The sequence below is a fragment of the Cherax quadricarinatus genome, chromosome 19, assembly GCF_038502225.1.
Source record: "Cherax quadricarinatus isolate ZL_2023a chromosome 19, ASM3850222v1, whole genome shotgun sequence".
NCBI classification, from domain to species: Eukaryota; Metazoa; Arthropoda; class Malacostraca; order Decapoda; family Parastacidae; genus Cherax; species Cherax quadricarinatus.
In genome coordinates, this window is record NC_091310.1 from 36,716,068 (window position 1) to 36,733,653 (window position 17,586).

At 38.0% G+C, this 17,586-nt stretch overlaps 1 protein-coding gene across 2 annotated transcripts in view; it reads left to right on the forward strand.

Moving 5' to 3' along the window:
- LOC128688315 (serine/arginine repetitive matrix protein 1) overlaps positions 1–17,586 on the forward strand; it is a gene marked incomplete at its 5' end in the record, with an annotated part of 58,274 nt that overhangs the window by 604 nt on the left and 40,084 nt on the right.

Below are 17,586 nucleotides of genomic sequence, written 5' to 3' on the forward strand. Positions count from 1 at the left end.
TGTAGCCATAGTTTGTGTCTATACCTTTTTCAGCTCAAGGTCATTTTATCGTTGCCTTCACATCATTGTACAGTATTTACCGAGTTGTTTACCTGATTTTCAAGTAATTATCGGTGCGATTCATCGTGTTTCGGAAATTGAGCAAGATCAAGAGCATTAAGTGAAATTAAAGCCGCTTTGCTTTTATTCTCTGGCTGGAACTGGACATTGCAAATATACTCAGTGTAGCAACATTTTGGTGAATAAAGAAAAGTTGATAAAATATATAATAAGTGTTGTGCGTTTTTCGTGTGCGGGACAGACCTTTCATCAACAACATTGAAATTAGAACAGTGTTTTTGCGGTGGTGAATGACAATGACACATAAACCGTGATAAGGCCATGTCATTATTGCAATAAATATGATCTGCAATCTAAGATACTTTTATCAATAGTGATGAAAAACTCTTAACTTTGAAATCTTATGCCAACTGTATCCATACATAATGAATTAAAAAATGTGCCTTAGATTCATGCAGTGACATTTAGCCCGTTTTAATTTGCCCGAAGTGTTAATTTAAATCAGATATCTGATGAGTGAAAAAAGAAAAGGACAGTGATATCTCATGCATGTGAATCCACATTTGAGAAGAAATTTATATTGGCAGTTTTGTGAACTATAAGTCTGGCTAGTGACACTTCTGTTGTAGATGGAACTAAAACACGGTGGTAATTCACATTATTCAGGCTTTTAAAAGTTTTAAACTTACTAGCACCAGTGTGAGATTTCAAAAGTCCTGAAGTTCTTATTACATTAGACATGAGTGCAACTGATGGAATGTGAAGTCACGTGGTGATTTAAGATATTATGTCTGCCATTGTTTGCAGTCAGTGGCATTATTCATTGTTGAAAAGTGAAAATTTTCAACTTCATTTAAGTACCTTTGGGTAATGGGCAGAGTGCAATGAGAGAATTCACTTGAATGCTTGAGAGTACGAAACTTCAAGCATTGCTTGTCTGAATATCATGTAACAAAACTGTTGAATTTGACTGCAGGTAATTTATTAAATGAGGCAGTATATGCATTAGTGTATGTGAGTATGTATTGCCAGAAATGATTGAAAAAGTAGTATTGAAAACAAGGACTAAAACTATTGTAAAGGACACCCAAGCCTTCATATAACTATTCACACACTTTAGTATCATGGTGCCATAGTACACCAAGCCAGTATTATATCCGTAGTAGTATTTCAGTTATTTTATATATAGTTTTTATTATATTTATTTGAGGTGCTAAACCTGTGAGGGTCATTCAGTGGTAGAGGCTCGAGCCTCTTGTCTGCTCAAAGTTTGTTTCTCATTTATTTCCTACTAAGAAGTTGCTACTATTCTTTTTTCTGTTTTTTTCTCGTCTTTTATCGCATCTTTAACCTCTTGCATACACTGAACAGTTTTATTTGTTTCTAGTTGAAACTGGCTACAGATATGCAACAAGTAAATAGGTATGTTACATGAACAGTTGCCATGGGAATGATTTCACTTCCCTGCCTATAACACACCATTCAAAAGAGCTTATAGACCAGTCTTTAAGGGTTTGATGTGTAAGGCACTAGGCATATATTTAGATAGTGCATTTCACTTTTGTAGTTGATACTGGGTTTTAGTACTAAATTAATTTGATGTGGCTAAGTGCAGTACATGTTATAAAAGTTGGTGTGTATATAATATTTCTAAATAATTTGAACCTATCTTTCCTACAATAATCTTAGTGCATAACTTGTTTCACGTTAAGTAAGTAAGTTTATTCATGGAATACGTGGAATACATTATGAAAAGCCTTGGGTATTGTTTTTTTGAATAAAAGTTATGATGAATTATAATAACAGATGAATTAATAAAATCTGATATGTAATCCCATGTAATGTCTGTCTTGTTGGTTTTATCTTAACCCTTAAACTGTCCAAACGTAGATCTACGTTTATGCGCGTAGTGCTCCGACCTTGATTTTCTCCACATGAAAGCATGTAAAAAAAAATGTAGACCTATGTTTGGAGCGCTATGCGAGCGAATGTAGATCTACGTTTGGACAGTTTAAGGGTTAAGCAAAGGTAACATTGAGATCAAGAGTCTGTCCCCACAAGGTTAGACCTAAAGTATTCATCACAGAGGTAGAGTAGCTGTATTGAAGCATTAGATTTACATGTGAAGGTACTCTTTAGTTATATTTGAGACAGCATTGTCATCTCATCTGTTTAGTTACAATATAGTACCAAAGATGACTTTTTCATTTTGCAGTATCCTGTATAGTCAGCCTTTGTATAATTTGGTGGATGAGTTCTAAGACTGTGCCATGTGAACCCATGTTGTGGGAAACTAGGTTTACATAAAAAAAAAGGATGGGTTTGTTTCCATAAATGAGGCTGTGGAGGAAAAACTTGAGAGGCCATATTTCCTAATAGTGAAATTTCCAGTGGTGAAATGACTACCAGTGGTGCATTGAGTACCAGGTGTGTTGAGTGCCTCTTGTGCATTGAGCTCCACCATTGCATTGAGTGCATCAGGTGCACAGATAGGACTATCTCAGAAATTGTGGGGATATCTGGATGTTTTGAGTCTCATGAAAAATTTGTTTGGATCATTAATCTGTAGACTGAAGAATGGGCCATTGAACACAGAGTTGTATTGTGACTTCAGTATTTAACTCGTTTCCTTATTGTTATCAGCATTCTATTCCCTTTAATTGAAGGCCTTATACTGGATGAGGTTTTTGCCCTGGATTTTGCAAATGAGAGGTACAGTGGTACCTCGGGTACGAACAGCTCAAAACGTGAACAGTTATGTAAGTGTATTTATGTAAGTGGTTTAGTAAGTGTATTTTTGGGGATCTGAAACAGATTAATCTAATTTACATTATTTCTTATGAGAACAAATTCGTTTGGTATCAGCACTTGAACAGCCTTCTGGAACGAAATAAGTTCGTATCCCAAGGTACCACTGTATTAGGGATTTCTTCTAATTTCATTTATGACTATTTGCTCCCTTTCCCTCTTCTAGATTTTATGATGTAACTAGTTTGTGCTTGATGTTTTCTATTTCTCTAGCCAGTTTTCTTTCATGCATCAGAAAGTCTGCTTCCTTGGAGATCTGATATCCGTCATCTTTGCCTGTAGGGATTTGCCTCTTGAGTTTGCATCTTCTTCTCTATCATAGAGGCATGTGTCTGGTGCATACTTCTAGTGCCAATGAGATCAACCTTGTATGGAATTGGATTAGATCGACTGTAAGGTTGTGATTATTTGGTCCCAGTTGATGATCTTGTTGAAATTAAATTTATTGAATTCGCCTTCATGATTGAGCATGTTTCTGAGTCCCAATCCACTGTGCATGTAGGTCTGAACTTCAGTTTGTTGTGGTTTGAAGTTACAGTCTTTGTCATCGTGTCCTGGACCAGATTTTCATTGATGGTAAATATGACATCTAGGGTATTTCCCAGTCTGATTGGCACATTGAGTTGGTGGCTTTAAAGTGAATTCATTGCAGAGGTTTTAACCCTTTGAAGGTCGAGACCCCGATCCTTAACTCACACTCGGTTGAAAAATTTAAAAAAAAAAAAAATATGAAATTATAGAGAACCGTTTCCCAATGGTAATGACACCAAAAAGTATGAAATTTGATGGGAAACTTACAAAATTATGCTCTCGCAAAGTTAGTGATATCGGCGATATTTATGCATCGGCGATTTTTGCCCACTTTGAGCCCTATTTTTGGCCAATTCTATTGTTCCGGTCGACTAAAATCATACCTATTTTGCTAGAACTCTATTTGTTTTATCGATTAATTCTTTCAGGGTCCAGAGGCCAAATTTCAAAGTGTGCACCAGGGTCCAAGAATTAAAAAAAAAAAAAAAAAAAAAAAATTCTCATGAAATGATAGAGAATCTTTTTCTGAAGGAAATAAAACAAAAAGTACGAAATTTGAGTGAAAATTGATGAAATTATGCTCTTGCGAATTTTGATGTGTCAGCGATATTTATGCATCGGCGATTTTGCCGACTTTGACTCCCATTTTAGGCCAATTACATTATTCCAGTTGACCAAATTCTTAGCTATTTCACTAGTATTACTTCTATTCTATCGACTGAGAACAAGCAATCCTCAAGTCAACTGTTTCAACTACAAAATAAAGTGATCGGAAATTCGTAATTTGACCAATTTAACGCAAAGTTCAAAATATTCCAGTTTCAAAATAGGGTCCAGAATAAACAATGTAGGCATTCCTGGCACTAAACTAACATTTCTTCTGTTCATTAGTTACATTTTCAGGCTTTACAAATTAATTTCATTTTGATTTTTTATTCACATAATGAATTTTTATTCAAACCAAAAAATGGAAAATTTACTGTTATGCAATATTGTAATAATTGTATAAATAATATCACCACATTTGTGAACATGTATTAGACCCACCAGCTGGTGTGTATTAGACGTGCGAGGTCATTTGTTTACTCTTGAACGTTGGCAAAAATTTCACATTTCCGCTACTTTGAGCTCAGTTTCAAGCCATTTCCAATACTAAAACCAATCAGAATCATCTCAATTTCTGTAACATATCTTCCATTCTATCAAATGAGACCAAGAAATTGCAAATACAACTACAAAAAACATACAAAAAAACACTGCAAAGTCACTGTTTTAATAGAAAATTACAGTCTCCATTTTTTTTCTCATGTACTGTGTGCTGCAGGATTTGTTTTATGTGGTGTACACATACCACATAGATATATTCTGTCATATCTAGGCCCAAATTTACCGCTCACAGCTTATCAGAGCTGCGCTCGTGGTGTAGATCTACAGTTTGGACCCTCAACTCAAAGCTGTAGAAGAAACTGCCCATTTACCGATATCAACTTCCCAAAAAAGTGGTCAGAAATTGGCAACATGGCCAGTATCACACAAATTTCAAAAGATGCCAGTTTCAAAATAGGGTCCAGAATAAGCAAGACAGATATTCCTGGCACTAAAATAACATTTTCTCTGTTCGTTAGTCACATCTCTTCGTTAGTCACAACCGGGGGTCCACTGTACAGTGGACCCCCGGTTAACGATATTTTTTCACTCCAGAAGTATGTTCAGGTGCCAGTACTGACCGAATTTGTTCCCATAAGAAATATTGTGAAGTAGATTAGTCCATTTCAGACCCCCAAACATACACGTACAAACGCACTTACATAAATACACTTACATAATTGGTCGCATTCGGAGGTGATCGTTATGCGGGGGTCCACTGTATTACTTTTGCTTTTCATTTTGAATTATTATTCTCAAAAGAAAATAGAAGATGTATTGTTATGCAGAACACTGCATCATTGTAAAAATGGTATAAATATCGGAGCACTTGTGAAAGAATATTAGACTCGCCATTTGATGTATATTGGACGTGTGGCATGATTTGTTTACTCTTGAACATCAGCAAAAATTGAACATTTCAGCTACTTTGAGCTCAATTTCAAGGTACTTTTCATCATGAAACCAATCAATATCATCTCTATTTCTGTAACATATCTTCCATTCTATCAAATGAGACCAAGAACATGAGAATACAACCGTAAATACCATACGAAAATACACTGTTTTAAACCAAAAATACGGTCGGAGTTTTTTTTTTTTTTCATACTTTGCGTGCTGCAGGATTTTTTTTTATACTGTGCACACAGACCCATTCTCTCACATGTAGGCCTACCAGCTTTCTCCCACTCGATTTGAAGGCGCTAGAATTTTAGTGTATAAATACGGCACCAACCCTGGCTCTCAAGCCGTACACATATGGCACCGACCCTGAAAGGTTAATAATTCTGTTGTGCGAGACTGTTCATCCAAACTAGCTCCACGGACTCTTTGCATTCACAGTCCTTGCTATACTCTTCCATTTGAGGTGCCTCAAATTGAACTCGCCAAGCGGCAGGACAGTTCGGGCTGGATATGATAGACTTTCAAGACAATGCTCAATGTTCAATAACTGGTCATAGAACTGCTGGGAAGTTGTAGATATCTGATGGCTTTTATACAAATATAACTGGTAAAACTTTTGACTGCATCATTAGTGGTGTTTAGTAACTCATTAAATAAGAGTGATTCTTTAATATACAGGTCAACCCCTTCCCCTTGTTGCCTTTTTTCCAGCCATATCTAAATACTGTAGGGTGTACCATGTAATCCATGTTTCATTATCAAAATGGTCTTTTATGTGAATTTTACCCTGTACAGGTCTCCCTCAACATTCGCGTTTTCAACTTTCGCGGGCTTCACACATTCGCGAATTCCCAACCGCCAAATTCCCAGCCGCCAAATCATATTTAAGTTTACCGCCACGAGTCCTTACTACCCTCCCTCCGACCCCTGCAACTGGCAGCCAGCCCTCCCACCACTGTGTGGTGAGTGTTTTGTTTGTTTATTATTTGCTATTAAACTACAGTATAATTAATGTAAATCCATCCATGACTGCATATTAGAATGGCTATTCGGACAGGTATTGGAAGGTGACATCATGTGTTTACTCTTGAACACAGCAAAGAATCAAACATTTCTGCTACTGCTAATAATAATAATAATAATAATAATAATAATAATAATAATAGTAATAGTAAATACAATAGAATTGAAGAAGGAAATTGTACAAAAATACGAGGGTTGAAGCAGTGGTGGAGGAAGTGGTTGACACATCATCAGTGTGGCTTTGTTTATGCTGGAGTGAGCATTAGTCTCCGTGCTCTTCCAAACATTTCACAATAATTCATTATATTTGGTGCTTGTAGATTGAGTGTGACTGGAGTGGTAGAGGCAGTGGTAGAGGCAGTGGTAGAGGCAGTGGTAGAGGCAGTGGTAGAGGCAGTGGTAGAGGCAGTGGTAGAGGCAGCAGTTGAGGCAGCAGTTGAGGCAGTGGTTGAGGCAGTGGTAGAGGCAGTGGTAGAGGCAGTGGGTGAGGCAGTGGTAGAGGCAGTGATATTACTAACATATATGTTATAAATAATAATAGTACATTATGAATAACATTTATTATTATTATTATTATTATTATTATTATTATTATTGTTATTATTATAAATGTTATTAATATTAACATGTACTATTATTATTTATAACATATATGTTAGTAAATACCACTGCCTCACCCACTGCCTCTATCACTGCCTCTACCACTGCCTCACCCACTGCCTCACCCACTGCCTCACCCACTGCCTCTATCACTGCTTCTACCACTGCCTCACCCACTGCCTCACCCACTGTCTCTATCACTGCCTCACCCACTGCCTCTACCACTGCCTCAACCACTCCAGTCACACTCAATCTACAAGCACCAAATATAATGAATTATTGTGAAATGTTTGGAAGAGCAGGGAGACTAATGTTCACTCCAGCATAAACAAAGCCACACTGACGATGCGTCAACCACTTCCTCCACCACTGCTTCAACTCTCGTATTTTTGTACAATTTCCTTCTTCAATTCTATCGTATTTATTATTATTATTATTATTATTATTATTATTATTATTATTATTATTATTATTATTATTATTATTATTATTATTATTATTATTATTAGCAGTAGCAGTAGCACAAATGTTTGATTCTTTGCTGTGTTCAAGAGTAAACACATGATGTCACCTTCCAATACCTGTCCGAATAGCCATTCCAATATGCAGTCATAAATGGGTTGACATTATTTATACTGTAGTTTAATAGCAAATAATGAACAAACAAAACACTCACCACACAGTGGTGGGAGGGCTGGCTGCCAGTTGTGGGGGGTCAGAGGGAGGGAAGTAGGGACTCGCAGTGGTGGAGGCAGTGGTATTTAATAACATACATGTTATTACGCCATAGCGCATGTATTTAGTACAATTTACGACGTTTTCATGTATTTTATGATTGTTCATGGTTCAACAAGTTAAGGAAGCAGTATTGTATTATATTTCCCTACAGTATATTGGGGCACCAAACATTCGCGTTTTTTCAACATTCGCAAGGCTCTTGATCCCCTAACCCTCGTGAATGTTGAGGGAGACCTGTATAAGGCTACTAATAAATAGTACATATGTTTGGTTTGAGGCCTTGCACTGTTGCAAACAAACGATGATACTGCACATTGCTCATAGTTGTCGTGGATAATAAAACCACTGGAAAAAGATAGCGTTTGTCATTCACGCAATGTTTTTGTATCTTCTCCCTCAATTATGGGTCTTCATTACATTGAACTACAGTACACAATAAATCCATAATTCACCTGATATTCACCAAATATTTTTCCAAAAGAGTGAAGGCAAAGGCTGCCACAGTGAAAAGTACTGTTCTTCAGGATACAGCACTTGTCCCACTTCAGTTTCTCATTCTTATATCTGACATAATTCATAGCAGCAAAACATCCTCTGTTGATGACAACAGAATCTCTGAGAGGTGTCTGTTGAAGACATCAAATATTCAGGGGGGATATAACGTCTTCCAGTGGGCCTCAGACAACAATATGATGTTCATTGAGTGCATGTTTGAATTGCTCTTCTATGGCAGAATGGAGGAAATGAAGTACAGGACAAACTCAAATTAAGCACCATGTGCAAGACTCTGGGGTAATGTCGGAACATCTAACATTCATGGACCACAACAATGTTGCTATTGCTGCTGCAAGGAAAATAATAGGATGGATAACTAGAACATTCAAAACAAGTTGCTTGTTCTTTTCAGGTTGGAATATTGCTGTATAATAACAGGCTCCTTCAAGGCAGGTGAGATAGCTGGAAAATGTGCAGAGAACTTTCACTGCCCATATGCATTCCCACTAACATCTAAGCTACTGGGAATGCCTGAAATCCTTTCAACTGTATTCCATGGAATGTAGATGAGAAAGGTACAGTATATCATTACGCATGGAAAATCCTGGAGGGACTGGTTCTGAACCTGCACACTGTAATTACGCCTTGAGCACGCGAGACTTGGCAGATGATGCAGGGTACCTCCAATAAATAGCAGGGTGTAATGAGTATACTAAGAGAGAACTCAATGAGTGTCAAAAGCCCCAGACTTTTCAACACCATGCATAAGGAGAAATTACCAACAAACTTCCGTCTTTAAGAAGGAATCGACAAGTTCCTCAAATCATTTCCTGACCAGCCAGGCTGTGGTTTATATGTTAGAATGCAGTGAGCTAGCAATAAGAGCCTGGTTGATTAGGCCTTGATCTACTGGAAGGCCTTGTCTGGGACTGAGTTGCAAGGGCACTGATACCCAAAACCCTCCACCTGATATCCTTCAGGTTCGGGTATCATGTGTTCATGGAAAATTGTTTTGTGTAGTGAGTGCTGATGTGCATGAAGCATGAAGAGTGGTGGGAAGCATTTGTATTGTTTTATATACTGTACCTAGCACACTGCAAAAAATGAAAATTCAGTTTTATATTGCACAGTATATTGAACCATGCTGTCTAATACTGTAACACAAAACTCACCAAATATTATTCAGCAAGATGTATGTCATAACTTTTTTTTGCAGAATGTTTAGTGCTTTGACTTGTTTACTGTTAATGTGCAAATACCACTGATGTACAAGTGTAACCTGCCTGTTATAGAGATAAGTAATAACTCTCAAGCCTCGGAGATGTCAAGATGTTGCTTCTTATTTATGAAGCAAACCAGGAGGACTATAGTACACAAAAAATTACCAACAAGTGAGTTTTAAAGGCAATTTGTGCATGTGGCCAGGTTATATTGTAACAAAGCTTGACTCCTGAAAGACTGCTGGATAATGCTGCTGTATAATTGCTCTGCTGACCCACACAAGGAAATATGGTTTCATGCAGTTTATTTTTATATGATATTAGTTGTTAAATTGAAAACTGGCCTCTTTATTACACTGCAAAGCTACAACTGATTTCCTAGAATTTGGGTAATACAAAGACATCAGAGCAAGCATTTATTAGGCAGTGTTTCACTGAAAAGTAATCTGTTTCAATTCATGCAGAGGGACCATGCTATATATGAGGCATTGCACAGCAGAAAGGAATAAGTGCCAAATTCAGACAATGGGACAATGGAGAAGAATGCAGGCATGGGGCCCGGTGGCCTGGTGGTTAAAGCTCCCGCTTCACACACGGAGGGCCCGGGTTCGATTCCCGGCGGGTGGAAACATTTCGACACGTTTCCTTACACTATTGTCCTGTTCACCTAGCAGCAAATAGGTACCTGGGTGTTAGTCGACTGGTGTGGGTCGCATCCTGGGGGACAAAATTGAGGACCCCAATGGAAATAAGTCAGACAGTCCTCGATGACGCACTGACTTTCTTGGGTTATTCTGGGTGGCTAACCCTCCGGGGTTAAAAATCCGAACGAAATCTTATCTTATCTTATCAGAGCTGTGAAGCTAAAGTTCCCGTACTTTATTATGGAGCTTCGAGTCTGACAGATGCAGAATACTATCTACACATTCCCACAAAAAGATGCAACATTAAGAGATCGCTTTGTTCACTAACCCAGATTCAGGCTGTGGTGGCTCTTATTCTTTGCTGCCATGAACGCCTTGTATGCATGCTCCATGTGATGAGCCATTTTGATGCGAAGATAGGCACAGGATGTCACTTGGGTTACATGGCTTTCACAAAGGCATCTGACAAATGTTATGGAGTGATAGCACATAGTATAACGTCAGTTGGGATTACTGGGGAAAAGTAGGCAAATGGATGTTCAGTTTCCTGATGAACAGAACAGAAATAGTAGTAAACAAAGCAAAATTTATCCTTAGCAAGGTAAATAACTCAGTACCCCAAGGCACAGTCCTGGTGTTTGTACTGCTTTTTATACCCATAGCAAATATAGATAAAAACAGTAGTCACAGCTTTGTATCATTTACGAATAATACGAAAATAAGCTTGAATGTAATCTCAGTTGAAGGCAGAAAAATTGCAAGAGGATATAAGCAAAGTTTTTTTTTTTTAGAGGGAAGTAGAAAACCACACTGTTCAATGGTGACAGATTTCATCTCAAATATGAAAAAATGATGAATTTGAAAGGGGCTCTGTATACAAAACACAGGAGGCTTGCATAATAGAATGAAAGAAATGTGAAGGACTTTGGTATAATATCAGCTCACCTATCCTTTAGAGAACACTTTATTTATAATATAAAGCAAATGTTGCAGAAAGTTAGAAAAATGATGGGATGGGTAAGGAGAACTTGCAGAACATGAGAAATATTGCCAGTGGTGACACTGTTCAAATCACTTGTGCTTTTTTGCCAAGAGTACTATTTGGTGTTGACTTTTCCATTCAAGGCAGCAGACTAATCAAAACTCAAACAGATAGAGAGAGCATTTATGACTATAAAACCAGTAAAGCATTTAAACTACAGGGACTACTTTAAAGTACTGTACCAATGGAAAAATACTTAGGACATGTTTATTGTAAATGTTCTGATCCTGAGACCTTGGCTACTCCAACTGTTGAGTGACCAAGGTCCTAAGACTGAAATGTTTTTAATAAAAATGTGCACATGCACACTAACATACACAAAAGATATTGTTGGGCCTAATCCCAAGCCTAAATATTACCATAATATTGTTACTTGATAAAATTATAAATGAACCTAATTAAGGCAAGGATACTATGGGCACAAGTCAAGAATACTATATCAACATTAGTGCAAGAACATTGTTTAAAGTCTTAGAGGGAACTGAATCACTATTTCTGCCAAGTGCCTGATTAATTGGGCTGTTATGGATATGTGAGCCAATGGGCTGCCAACAGTGACAGCCTGCCTAACCAGGCAAGCACCAGAAATCCTGACTCCAGGTTGGGTTACTGGAGTAGGAAGACTTTTGAAACTAGTCACAGGTATATCAAAGGTGGTCAGATTTCTAGGGCAGATAGGGTGACAAGGTGTAAGCACCTGTCCACATTAGGAGAGTTGGACTAGGGGTTTTGCAGTGCTGAAGGAGCCATGATTTTGTTCTGTGGTGTTAGGTGTTTGCAGGCACCCCTATGTTCATTCATTCAGTAGGAGGTGGTTATTCTCTCCCTTCTTAGATGACACGTGTGTCAAGGAAAAGCAACCATATTGATGACTTGTGTGTTTCCTTGCCCATTCCCCTTTTCCCCACATGGATATCCTTTCCTCCACTTGCAAAGTTCCACCAGACACCCATTGGCACTGGCAGTCCTGAAATTAAGTAGTCCTAGTATTAGTTATCTTTTTGAAATGGAGTGTGTTCTCCATGCCTATATACTGCACCTGAAAAACTACTTTTAACAAGGTCATCCTGTGAAAACTTGAACACTCCATTACATTTCTTCATAAAAACTTAGACGTGTATCTGTGGGCTTTCACCACAAGAAAGTTAGCTAGTGGACAAATGAAAAATGGTACACATTGTGCCAATATTCACAGGTCAGGAGTAGACCCTCTGAATCATTGGCTTGCCTCATTCATGAGCACAGTAAAAGTATAGGAAAAAGCCTATTGAGAAGAGTGGATAAAACACCAGAAAGCATAAAACTGTAAACTAACAAACAGTTTGTTTTTTTTGATTAGCAAATTCCTGACCAGTCATTATAACAAAATGTGGAGTGACAGAATTTTGAAGATTAACAAGAAACGTAACATATCAAATAAGCAGGGAGAGTTTCACGCAGCTAACAACAGTGGATTCTGGGCTGAAGATTTCCATCTAGTATGTAAGACATAAATAAATATGGATTAACTTGAGTAAATGTGCTGCTAAAATTACTCTAGAAAAATAATTCCGGAAGTTTGCCAATAATTAAATTCATTATGGAAAAAAAAAACAAGAATCTTCTCAAGTCAATGAAAACTGCAAATACAGTGGACCCCCGCTTAACGATCACCTCCAAATGCGACCAATTATGTAAGTGTATTTATGTAAGTGCGTTTGTACGTGTATGTTTGGGGGTCTGAAATGGACTAATCTACTTCACAATATTCCTTATGGGAAAAAATTCGGTCAGTACTGGCACCTGAACATACTACTAGAATGAAAAAAGTTCGTTAACCGGGGGTCCACTGTACAGTGGACCCCCGGTTCACGATCATCTCCCAATGCGACCAATTATGTAAGTGTGTTTATGTAAGCGCGTTTGTACGTGTATGTTTGGGGGTCTGAAATGGACTAATCTAATTCACAATATTCCTTATGGGAACAAATTCGTTCAGTGATGGCACCTGAACATACGTCTGGAATAAAATAATATCGTAAACCGGGGGTCCACTGTATAATGAAAGGTAGGGCATCAAAACAAATGCAAAGACAAGACTAGTACGAGTAAAGAAAATGGAGATACTGATATAAAAGACAAAATAAAGACGACAGTCCCACAAGAAAATGAAATGCCAGAACCCTAAGAAAAGACACACGGGATGAACAACCCAGTCATAGACCAGCTGATGGCCTGATCAACCAGGCTGTTAGTGCTAGTTGCACCCAGTCCAAGGTAGGCACCACAGTCTGGTTGATCAGGAACTAACTAGAGGAACTTAAAAAGTACCTTCATGAAGACGTCTAGGCAGACTGTTGGTACATAATTCCCTTTATGTATGAAAGTCTTGGTCCCATTAAACTTGTTGAATTATCTTTTAGTATGTTCCTTGCACCCTTGCTTTTAATTAAAAATCTTTCGCAACATTTTCAGAGATTCTTGCTCTCACAAAAAGTGATATAAGCATGCAAGTTTGTGATCAATCCCTCCAGAATTTTCCATGTGTAAATTATGAAGTATCTTTTCTCCTGTTCCAGGAAGTACAGTTGTAACTTAGTTGCTGAGTTGCAACAGGAATGTTCAGACATTCTTAAAAATTTAGGTGCTTTGCTGAATTTATACACAAAACGAAAGTTTTCCATATATTCTCCAGTTTTGCAATTTTGCATGCCTTACACGTTAGTGTGCAGCGTTATTCCAGTCCAGACACAACAAATAACCTAAAAAGTATCATCATTGGCTTGACATCCTATGTCTTGAAGGCTCTTGCTCTTGTTATCTAGCTTATCAATTTCCTTTCTTATCAGTTTTCTATACATTACTCTTCTGCTTTGTTGAGTGGTTCGAATTTGTTTTAATCCTTTTTCCAGGTTTCCATTATTCAGTTTTCCCATAGAGGAGTACAGTAACTGAAATTTGTCTTAATTGAACATCTCATTCTTTTCTGTGGCTTACTGTGACACATGAGCAGTCATTATGACTTCCATGTTTTTGCCCATTTCTGTGTTATCAATGTGATTCAGCTCCTTAAAAGCAAGGGACAAATACTTGATGTGGATTTTTTTTTTAGATTTCACTAATTAGAGCTTTTCGTTTCTTTAGATTTCTTTCAGTTTCGTGATGGTATTTTGCTCTCTGTCTACCTGGACCCTGTATGATGCATTCAGTCTTATCTTAATGTTGTCTATCTCCCTAACTCATCTCATAGTTCTTTTTGCTCTTGAGAAAGTGCAAGATGCAAGACCTTCAAGAAGTTCAGCAATTCATAGCCTTTGCCTGTATAGGAAGTGTGTCTCTATTTTAACTAACATCTCTTCATTTTTCTTAACGGTATGAGCTGGAAGAGCACTTCTAGCGCGCCTCATGACTGAGTTTTACTGCTCAAGATCAGTGTGTGTGTGTAGTCTCACCTTCAGTTAGGTTGTGATCCAAGTTTGCTGTATTCAACACAGTTGTGTTCTGTACCAGATCTTCATTTGTGAATGAAAGGTCAAGGGTATTTTCTAGTCTGGTCAGTCCCACTGTTTGCTGGCTTAAGGCGAATATATCAGAGTCTTAGTTCATTTGTGTGATTGTTTATTCAAACTTCCTCCTGAAATTTCTTAAATTGAAATTTGCCAACAAAATCATCAGTTCAAAATAATTCAAATAGATTATCTTTTCTTTTGCCATACTTAATGCCAAAAAATAAGCTTAAGAATAAAGCTCTTTTCATAAATTGCTGTCTCACATAAACTACTGTAATGTTTGGAGCTTTCACAGAAGGCCACATTATAGATACTTTGAATAGTAAAGTCGAATCGAATCGAAGAAGACGACGAGAGCTGTTGTGAGATGGGAAGGAAGAAGGATAAGGAAGGATGGAAATAACTGGAAAAGGATGGGAAGGAGGGGAAGAGGACGAATCAAGGCAAGTGGCCCAACCACATTGGGACATGTGGTACCGAAGTACTGGAGGTGTAGATGGAGAGGCTTGAATGATGCCGTTACTTGGCTCTCTAGGAGAGGATGGCGAAGGCAGCGGTAGGAGCTGAGAGTGTCAGTAGGCAGCAAGCAGGATGAATTAGTTATTCTCTTGATCTGCTTTTCAATGCATTGAATTTTGTTCTAGAGATTTGTGTCGCACATATGGGAGAGCTGTAGAAGAGTTCGTTGGTTTGGAGTTGGTGGATTATCTGGTCGACGGTAGGGAATGGCTTTTCATGGCTGGTGTACTTTGCAGTGTTGTCTTGGAGATGTGGGGTATTGCGTCGTGGTGAAGAACGAGAGATGTTTATGTTTAACGCTTAGTGATCCAGGTAGTGGACGTGAGGGAGATGGAGAAGGCGGTGGTGGAGTTGGGGAAGGTGGTGTTGATGGCAGAGGTAGGGTAGGATCTTGATTGGTCGTGGTGTGACAAGCCAATCGACGAATAGCAGGCGTGGTGCTGTCTTGGATGTTGTCAGGTGAATGTTGATTGGAGTAAAGTCAGAATCTCCAAATATAGTTTATATAGATATTATAGAGTAAATAAGTTGAAGACTCAGATAATTTTTTTATTAATTTAGCACACTTACTGTTTCTGATATTAGCACTTTGAAAAAGTGAGAGACATGCCCATGTTTCACCCAGGCTTGATTTTTTTGAATGCAGCATTTATAAAGGAATGCAATATATTGCTAGCATGAATACTTGGTGGTCTTTGGAGGAGGAATTTAGATACCGGGGAAAATCTTGAAGATGCCTATAAAAGTGCCTATAAAAGGCCTGGTCATGGTCTGGGCCATGGGGGTATTGACTCTCGGAACTCCCTCCAGGTATACTCCAGGTACATCCTTTCTTCACAAAGGAGGATTCAGACCAGTGGCCCAAAATTATAGACCAGTAACACTAATCTTTGAAAGAGTACTAAGTTAAGGCTTAAGAGCAGGAATCATGAAATTCTAATAACAGTTACAAACAAACCACTGAATGGGTGGAGTTAACCCTTTCAGGGTTTCTGACGTGCTAGTACGGCTTACGTGCCAGGGTTTTTGACGTACTAGTACGCATAAATTCTAGCACCCTCAAATCTAGCAAGAGAAAGCTGGTAGGCCTACATATGAAAGAATGGGTCTATGTGGTCAGTGTGCGCAGTATAAAAAAAATCCTGCAGCACACAGTGCGTAATGAGAAAAAAAAGCTGACCGTGTTTGTGGTTTAAAACAGCGACTTTACACTGAATTTTCGTATGGTATTTACGGTTGTATTCTAGTTTTCCTGGTCTTATTTTATAGAATGTAAGACATATTACAGAAATTGAGACGATTTTGATTGGTTTCACAATGAAAAGTACCTTGAAATTGAGCTCAGAGTAGCAGAAATGTTCGATTTTTGCCGAAGTTCAAAAGTAAACAAATCATGCCATGCATTCAATACACGTCAACTGGTGAATCTAATATTCTTTCACAAGTGCGCTGATATTATTTATACCATTTCTACACTAATACAGTAATCTGCATAACAGTAAATCTTCTATTTTTTGTGAGAATAAAAATTCAAAGTGGAAAGCAAAAGAAATGTAAGAGGGGTGTGGGGATGTGACTAATGAACAGAGGAAATGTTATTTTAGTGCCAGGAATGTCTTCTTGTTTATTCTGGACTCTATTTGGAAACTGGCATCTTATGAAATTTGTGTAAAATTGGCAAAATTGCTAAATTCTGACCGCTATTGGATAGTTGAAATCGGTAAATGGGTGGTTTCTTGTACTCATTCGATAGAAAAAATGGAGTTCTAGTGAAATAGTTATGATTTTTGAAGACTAGTACACTGGCATTGGCCGAAAATAGGGCTCAAAGTGGGCGAAATTGCCAATGCGTAAACATCGTCAAGACCGCTAACTTCGTGAGAGCATAATTCCATAAGTTTTCCATCAAATTTCATACTTTTGGTGTCATTATGATCGGGAAAAGATTCTCTATCTTTTCATAAGAAAATTTTTTTTTTTTCTTTTTTGAAAATTTGGCGACCCTGAGAACAAGTCTGGGAGAGGGCCTGTCGACCCTGAAAGGGTTAAAATCCATGGTGAGCGAGTCGTAAAACTCCAGGTCTGTGCGTAAGCCACTGGACCCACTTCTACAATAAGATTCATCCAACTAGGTATATTTATACACCATAGGTAGGTTAGTATGGACCCCACTGTGACCACAGTTGTAGAATTAGAATAATCACACTCCAATAAATAAAAGACAAGATATGCACTGTGCATCACTTGTCATTCCCACACCTGGGCAGAAGGCTGTGTTGGAGCAGATAATATTCCCCACTTGAAGCATTAGCAGAAAAATGATTGGGGTAGATAGGTGCTAAGAGCAGTATGTGATGTTCTCTCATACA